The sequence below is a fragment of the Myodes glareolus genome, chromosome 6 (genome assembly GCF_982192425.1).
Source record: "Myodes glareolus chromosome 6, mMyoGla1.1, whole genome shotgun sequence".
NCBI classification, from domain to species: domain Eukaryota; kingdom Metazoa; phylum Chordata; class Mammalia; order Rodentia; family Cricetidae; genus Myodes; species Myodes glareolus.
In genome coordinates this window covers 111,139,999-111,148,337 of record NC_142031.1, presented here as the reverse complement: position 1 = coordinate 111,148,337, position 8,339 = coordinate 111,139,999, and the positions used below count along the sequence as shown (strand labels likewise).

Sequence of the window (8,339 nt, the reverse complement as noted above, 5' to 3'; positions counted from 1 at the left end):
ACCAGAGTAAATGAATAAATAAGAACAAAACCCCTACAAAACAACTTGATTGTGTGTCCACTGCCTTACCATTTCTGACTTCCCTCCTCGGTGGTCATTGGGAACAGGGTGTGCTTGGTCCCTGCTCCCTGTGGTTCTGGGAGTATTACACTTTTATTTTGCTCAGACTTGTCTAGCTCACGGTAGTAGCCCTTCAGTACCTTACTTCCCACAGTGACCTTGTCCTCCCTCTGGCTACAGTCTTCAGTGTCAACAGGCTCACACGCTGAAGACTCCCACATGAGCAGCCCTGATGTTTTCCCTGTAGGATGATCTGTTCCCAGTGACTAAAGCCCCAGTTCAGGGGCTCCAAATGCCTCTTGGCCACCTAGGGAGACTCTGCAGCACTCGCTCCTCTCAGCATTTGCCGGTTCTTTCCTCCGTTTCATATACTGAAGGGGGAAAGAGACTCACTTTATTCTGAAAAGATCCAGCCAATCCCATTAGCACTCCCTTGAAATGATATTCCTGCTTGCTAGGGTTCCTTAGTAAGTTCCCCTTCATACACACACCACACACACACACACACACACACACACACACCACACACACACACACACACACACACACAATCTGTGTAGCAATAATATGTGTTTAAAAATAAAAGCCAGCTGCTCATCACACATTCACAGTTTCTTCCCTCACCCCCTTTCCTCTGCAGGGCACACAGGAAGTCAAATTTTCAGTTTTCTTTTGCCTTTTAAAAAAATCTTCTACTGCAAAGCTATTCATGTGCCTGAGCACACGGTTATTTTCATGCCCTGCCTCCTGAAATAAAAGAGCTACTTACCCACTTAATGCATTGTCCTTTCCTACACTTCATAGGCCAATGGGAATGAGCGGCACAGACTGCTTAGAGGATTCACGTGCTGCTGCACTAATTAGGAAAGCCATTGTGGCGGTTACTTTTCTTGTCACTGGGATCAACCACATGACACAAAGCAACATGAGCTGGAAGAGGATGGTTGTGGCCCACAGTGCTGGGAGAGCATCCACCGTGGTTTGGAAGGCACGGAATGGGGGACCGGTGCCATTGGTGATGGCAGGGTGCTCGTGGGTCCCATACACCAGGAAGCAGAGAGAGAGTGGGCTGGTGCTTGTCCTCTACTCTCAGCTTGAGTCTTTGGTTCAGTCTGGAATCCCAGCCCCTGGGATGGTGCCACATACTTTTAAATTGGTTTTCCCTCTTCGGTTAGTTCTCTCTGGGACCACCGACAGAGGCACACTCAGAGGTATGTCTAAACCTAGCCAAGGGACAAAAAGATTAACCATTGCAGCCACATCTTAGATGGCATTCTGTTCTTCCATCTGCTTTTTTAAATTTATTTTTATAGGAAAAATGTCTGAAGATACTAGATGTAGTAAGATTCCAAAAGGAAAAAAAAAGGCTCTATTCTCTGTCCTTCTTTCTGTCCAGGTCTTTGGGAAAATGGCTCTTCCGCACTTCCCTTCAGAAAATGGGTCATCCTTTCCTGCTTATGAATAAGGGCTAGTCTTGTGGTTTCTTGGGCCAACAAGGCAAGGATGATGAGCCTGCCCTCAAGACGTCTGGTGTGTTTTTAGTTTCTTCTTAAAGTTTGCCATCATCTTGTGAATAACACAGGGCTAAACCCCCGGTGGAGGAGAAACCAAGGGGAACTAAGCCAAAACATCCATCCGAGGCCATTGTGGATCACACAATCCCTCAGTCAACTTGCTGGCTGCTTGTAGATACAGGCAAGACAGTATCCCAAGCCAGCCAAGTTTAGCCCACATCAGCAGAACTGCCCGGCCAACCTACGGCTCTGTGGGAAATAATGACAAATTGTTTTTAAAGCACTATATTTTGGGGAGGTTTGTTATGCAACAATGGCTATTTGATGCACGGTGTTATTAAATATTCATTTTACATATGCATGTGTTTTACAGGGTATGTGGGCAAAGATGCTACTGCATTTTACCCTGGGCTAGAGGGTTGGATTTATTGTGCTCAGATCCTAGCTTTATCACTCATGGAATGTGTGGCAAGACAACCTCTCTAAATTTTCTTTTTTCATGAACAGTAAGGAAAACTAGTAGATTGAGGAAAGAGTGAAAGAGTAAGAGATGTTTTGTGTGTGTGTGTGTGTGTGTGTGTGTGTACATGCACACATGTGTGAGCACATGCATGTGTGTGTAGTACCTGGCAAACAATTGGTGTTTGACCAATGAAAGATACGAGCATGATTATGTACCATGTAGCTTTAAGCTTATGCGACTCATAACTAACAAATGTCATCTTTCTGAAATTCAGAGATTTACAGTCACTCAATGGTTAACTGTGGAAATGGGCTATGGATCTGACCCTCTCACGGATACCTTCCCAAACCCCAGCTTCCTAAGTCACTTCCTTTTCCTAGCAATACTTAAGCAGTCCTTGAAGACTCAGAAATTACCTGGCCCCAGACTTCATTTTCTTTCTTTTTCTTTTCCTTTTTTTTTTCTTGGTTTTTCAAGACAGGGTTTCGCTGTAGCTTTGGAGCCTGTCCTGGAAGCAGCTCTTGTAGAGCTGGTTGGCCTTGAACTCACATAAACTCATCTGCCTGTGCCTCCCAAGTGCTGGGATTAAAGGCGAGTGCCACCATGGCCCAGCCGGGTCTTCATTTTCTAGGACTGACCCTTCACTTTTGCTCATCTGCTGCATGTGACTGCACTGGCCTTGGTCTTTCTGGGTTTTTGTTTATGACCACTGACTAACACATATCACGTGGCCCAGGCTTCTCTTACTCTGTCTGATTGTTCTCCTTATTATACTTTTATCAGGTTTCTGTCATGACAAAGCTTGGCTAGATACTCACCAAAACTCACTCATTGAGAGAGTCTTATCTTTCTCAATGAGACAGACTGCACTTCCAAGCCCTCTCATGTCTTTGGAGCCATGTGAATAGTTCTTAACAGCATGACTTTGACCCAAAAAGTGAGGCACACCTTCTAGAATTAAATATTCAAAACATGCTCCTCTTGCTCTGTGTTTAGCTGTTAGGAAAGTATAGAGTATAAAACAATTACAACCAGAGGACGACAAGAGTCCTAGATGGGAAGATGCCTGGGTCACTACCTGCAGCAAGGCCACCCACAGAAAGGCCTGAACAGTTACTCCTGTGTTAATCCCCTGGAGCTTCTTGGTTTTGTCTTTAAGATTATTTTATGCACACGAGTGTCCATTTGCATGCGTGTGTGTGTGTATCATATGTGTGTCTGGTACTCCTGGAAACCAGAAGAGAGTGTCAAATCTCCTGGACACAGAGTTCCAGGTTGTTATGTAACCACCACGTGGGTGCTGAAAACTGAACCTGGGTCCTCTGCAAGAGCAGTAAGCATTCTTAACCACTGGACCAGCTCTCCAGCCCCACAGTCTCTGCTATTTTAAAGACTGTGAGTATACAAACAGTAACTAGATCAACAAATACTTATTGAATGCCTAGCATTTTCAGATTAGTGGGCCAGACACTGAGATTATACAAGGACAAGGTATCGTACAGGATGGCACATCCCAGCGCTATCTCCTCTCTGATTCACACACACACACACACACACACACACACACACACACAGAGTAGATGGAATCTTTGAACCTCCCAGCTAGTCTTACGTCTCTCATTCCTTCATAATTACGCCAAAGCACAGACCACAAGATTGGACTCTACAGGTTTTATTCCAACCACAGAATGCTGGCCACAGTGTACCTGGCAGACACAAAGGACACACTTCACAGAGAAACAAAGCCATTGTTAAAATGATATGTAGCTTGTTTCCCACATAAAAAGGTAAGCTACTTAGATGAGGGGAACTTTCCGTCTTTACGCCTTTCTCCATCACAGAGGAAAGATAAGGTTGCTTTGGAAGAACCAAAGCCCAGCAGAGATACTTACTCAATCACAACCAATTTACATTTTTCCAATTTAGCCTCATAGCCCTGTAAACATCTCTCCTTCCAAAGATTTCTGGGTCTTCATCTGTTACTAAACAATATGGTGCTCGATAATTAAAAAGCCACATTTGGACATTTCTGTGTGGCTGGGATGGAGGGGCAAAACTTCGGCTCATATATGCTTGTTAGACATTGCGTTACCAGGGAGCATTTGAGATCAGAAGTGTCTGCTGGGCCCAGGAAGAGGGAGCACCAAGACCTGGATGCCAGTGCCCGAGTCTCTAAGCGTCTTTCAATCACTTCCCTACCCACAGGTGGAACACTCTGAGAGGAAGCTGGCCATGGCGCCGTCATCTGTTACTGGGCTGTAGTTCTGACGGAGTGACATCGGCTCGCTTTGATATCGGATCTGTTGGATGGAGGTAATTGATTCACAGCCTGTGTCGGTTAATCATTGTTTCTGCTCTTTCCCAGGCTTTCATCAGACTCCCACGGACCGTCCCAGGAGCACGCGCACTGGAGCATGCGCACTGAAGCATACACATGCTCGTCATGCTGTCAGCTCCCATATGTTTTTTTTTTTCTTGGCAGATTTTAGGTGGGATTTACATAAGAAACCTCCACACGGTGTTCTTTGCTTAAGAGTAGCTAGATTCGATCTCAGTTTACAGACTAAAGGTGCAAATAAGGATAAGTCGACACTAATAATACTATAATATGCAATAAAACCCTATTTTTGAATAGGGCTAGTTAGCTTTCTTCCATGTGAATAATTTTTTAAAAAATCTCTCACTGAAGAAGGATTTCTGTTTTCAGATTATCATGCAACTGACACACAATAGTCTGCCAGCGAATTAAAATGATGAATTTTCTTTTGTATGTCAACTTAAAACCACTTTAAAAAATATTTTTAGAAACTTGAGAAAAGATGGAAAAACTGACAGCTTAAGTCTTAGAACCTTAAAGCTACCCCAGATAAAGCCACTAACAAAGAACTGTGAACCGGAGTCTTCCTGCGTCAGCGCAGTTGAAATGGCTGTTTTATCTGGACCTGACTTTCCTTGGAACATTTCTCCAGCAGGAATGCCTGACACACAGTTATTTTTCTTAAGTACCAAATTACATTGCTGGTGGAGATTCAGGCTGTGAATGTCTCCCACGTGGGATGTTTCAAATGGTAGACAGAGAGTCCATGCTGCTGCAATTGTAAACTATGGGGAAGAAAGCTCTTTCTCCATTTGTTTCTATTCAACCATAATATTTCTTATTAGTGCCAAGTTGATAAATTCAACCGAGGTAAATATATTGTTCGGCTGACTTCCCCTGATTCACTGCCTTTACCTCTTTCTGAAATCCTTCCTTTGTTAAAAGGAAATTCAGAAGGATGTATCCTTTGTATTAAAATTCTGATGAAGATATGGGGAAGAAAGGAAGAACAAATGGTGGATAGAGACCGGGAAGGGAGTCAGACGATGCTGTGATGAAGACTTTGACAGGAGTCTCTGCTCACTGTCGGGTCTGGCCCCAAGGGGACAGGTAGGCTTAGAGGTCTGTTGTCATGGTTACTAAGGAGCCTCCTGGAAACAGCTCCAGATCTAGTCATTGCTGGGATCCAGAAACATCTAAGCACTTTTGGAGGACAGGTGAGAGAGTATAGGGGGACCCAGGAGGAGAAGTGGGTTGCAAAGCCCGTTTAGAGGGTACTCCACCTTTAATGCTGGAATGGTACAAGACAGCTAATACAAGAGAATATCTGCTGTTTGACTCAATCCCTCAGCTTGACCTTCTTTGTATCTCTTATCTGACGTCATCAGACCTCTGCCTGAGTCTTGAGAGAAGAAAACTAAGACATGAATGTTTCTGTAACAAACCAAAAGTGTTAGGTGTAGATAACCTGATCTGTGTGCCGTGATTACCATTAATGAATAAAGAAACTGCTTTGGACCTATAGCAAGGCAGAAGTTAGGTAGGCAGGGCAAGTTAGGCTGAGTTGGGGGGATACCACCACCAGAGTCAGATATGCCGAAACTTTGCCGGTAAGCCACTGCCACATGGCAATGCACAGATTAATAGACATGGGTTAAATTAATATAAGAGTTAGCCAATAAGAAACTAGATGGGAAAAGCAGTGATTTGATTAATAACAGTTTCTGTGTGATTATTTCAGGTCTAAGCAAGCCGGGTGGCCGAGAACAAACAAGCAGTCCCTCCTCCACAATAGCCAGAATTTAGGGCTCCCTTGCCAGGAAGCTGGTTTTTTGGTTTCCTCCCACAGTAGCATATCAAAGTGACTTTGGCATTGGGTCTCTGGAGCATGCCAGAACAGTGATATGTCCTGTGGCTGTAGGACAATGTGGAAGGAGGGGGTACAAGAGCCATAGCAGAGAGTATGGCTGCTCATGTGGAAGAAGGGAAAATTGCTTGAGGGTCAGAAATGTCATGTGGTCAGTAGGACCATAAGACTCATGAAGGACACCTTCCAGGGACCCCAGTTGTAAGGGGAAATAGGGGACATCTCAAAAGATTGGAAGTACTGTGTGAGAAAGTAGAGGCATTAAGGCCAGCACAAACAGTTAATTATCAATGTGAAATCATCTCCTTCATCTTAAGGGAGAGCTATACCCTAGAGATACTTGCCATGGAGACAGAAGAATCCAGAAAGAGAGATGTCATTATAAAGTGAAGCAGGCCAAAGAAACTTTCACTTTAAAAGTCTTGAAAAGCCATGTGAAGAATGAAAAGGCCCTGTGCATGATAGTTCTCCGCGGCTGCTGTCTGGGGCATCCCCATCCGATGCCACCTTGCTCAGGGAAAGGGCATCACTAGTCTTGTTTGCACGTGATTAATGGAAGATCAAGGTATTTAAAAATGACATTTATCCGATCCCGGAGCCGGGGTGGTGAATGCTTTAACAACATTGACACCTTTCTCATTCAACACTGTATCCCACACGTGGTTTCAGACAGCAAACGACGAACGAATGAACGAACATGGATGTGTCTCTGCAAGTTCGTGGCACAGACATGTGCTAGCCTTGTCATTATTGGGCGAATATGATTTTTTTCCTTAAAGAAAAATGTGTAAAAATATTTTTGGAAGGTGAGAGGAATCTGTCCCATGACTTGTCACATGCAACCTATGGTTCTCTGTTCTGGGTGTCTCTTTTGTAGGGGCCACTTGCCCACCCGTTCTCATAGGTCACCTGTGATGGGAAGGATTCTAAACAGTTGATGAACTTGTTTCCTAGGCTTCCTACAGTGATCGAATGCCAGCTGGAGGCTTCAAACAGCAGACTGCCTTCATGTGATATTAAAGCTAGAAATGTGATGTCAGAGTCCCAGCAGGACCCTCATGTCAGGAAGATCCCCTCCACACTTCCTCTCCTTCTAATAGCTGCCCACATCCTCTAGGTCATGGCAGCACAGTTCCAGCTTCTTTCTCTATTTTCTGTAGCTTTCGTCTCCGAGCCTGAATTTCTCCCTGTGTATAAGGAAAAGCCATCAGAGCTTGCACCACCTTCAATCTCGTATGACTCTCTCTTAACTCCGTCCTATTGCCAACAGCCAGGTTCCAAATAGGACCGGCCACATTTTCTGCTTTTGTCAAGCCTTGGCTTTAAGAACAACACAATTCCGTCAAGGACAGTGTTCCGAGACCCTCAACTTCTAGTGTCCGTGCCCGCTACTCAAAGCACCATCATGGGAATGTCACTCTGCGCTCCCATTCGGTCAGAGCAGTCTGGAGGGAGTTTCACCTGCTGCCCTGTTTGAGAGGTCCTCAAGCTAGAGCCTGAGCACCTCAGGTTCCTGAGAATGACTCCAGCTAAGAGCCAACGACAAAATAGAAACTCGTTCTTACAGCAACAAGGAACTGCGCGCTCCCAACAACCTGAATGAGTTTGAAAATGGATTTTCTTTCAAAGCCCCCAAACAAGAGCCCAGCCAGATGAGACCCTGGGCGTAGGACCCAGGTAACTATACCCAGGTTCGTGCTGAATGTCTCACAAAAAGCTGCTAAATTTGTAATGATTTGTGTGGTAGTTTATTTTGATTGTAAATTTGACGACATTTAGAATGACCATTAAAACAAACCTCGGGGTGTGTCTGTGAGGAGGTTTCTAGATCATGTGAATCAAGGTGAGAAGACTGTAAATGTGGGCTGGCATGCTTGACAGATGAGAAAGAGAAAGAGAGGTGGGGCACAGCCTTCCTCGCTCTCTGCTCACTGTCTGCAGATGCCACGTGACCAGCTGCCTCCAGCTTCTGCCCCCATGCCTTTCCCACCTTGATGAACTGTACTCTCAAACTAACTATGTCCCAAAACAAATCCATTTCCTTTAGTTGCTTTGGGGCTAGGCATTTGTCCCAGAAGTGGGGAAAGCAACTAGCAACATCTGTCACGTGGCCACAGA

The 8,339-nt window shown here is 44.8% G+C and overlaps 1 long non-coding RNA gene across 4 annotated transcripts; it reads left to right on the top strand.

Annotated features, from left to right (window-relative positions):
- The first annotated feature begins 3,668 nt into the window (after nt 1-3,668).
- Nucleotides 3,669-8,037, top strand: LOC146894385 (uncharacterized). 4 transcript variants are annotated; one of them, XR_015738189.1, is made up of 4 exons: nt 3,669-3,824; nt 4,243-4,350; nt 5,300-5,464; nt 6,096-6,897. It is a non-coding gene; the product is annotated as an uncharacterized LOC146894385 (long non-coding RNA). The 4 variants fall into 4 exon arrangements; XR_015738192.1 differs by lacking the exons at nt 5,300-5,464; nt 6,096-6,897 and adding an exon at nt 7,176-8,037; XR_015738191.1 differs by lacking the exon at nt 5,300-5,464 and having other exon boundaries at nt 6,539-6,897.
- The last annotated feature ends 302 nt before the right edge of the window (nt 8,038-8,339 follow it).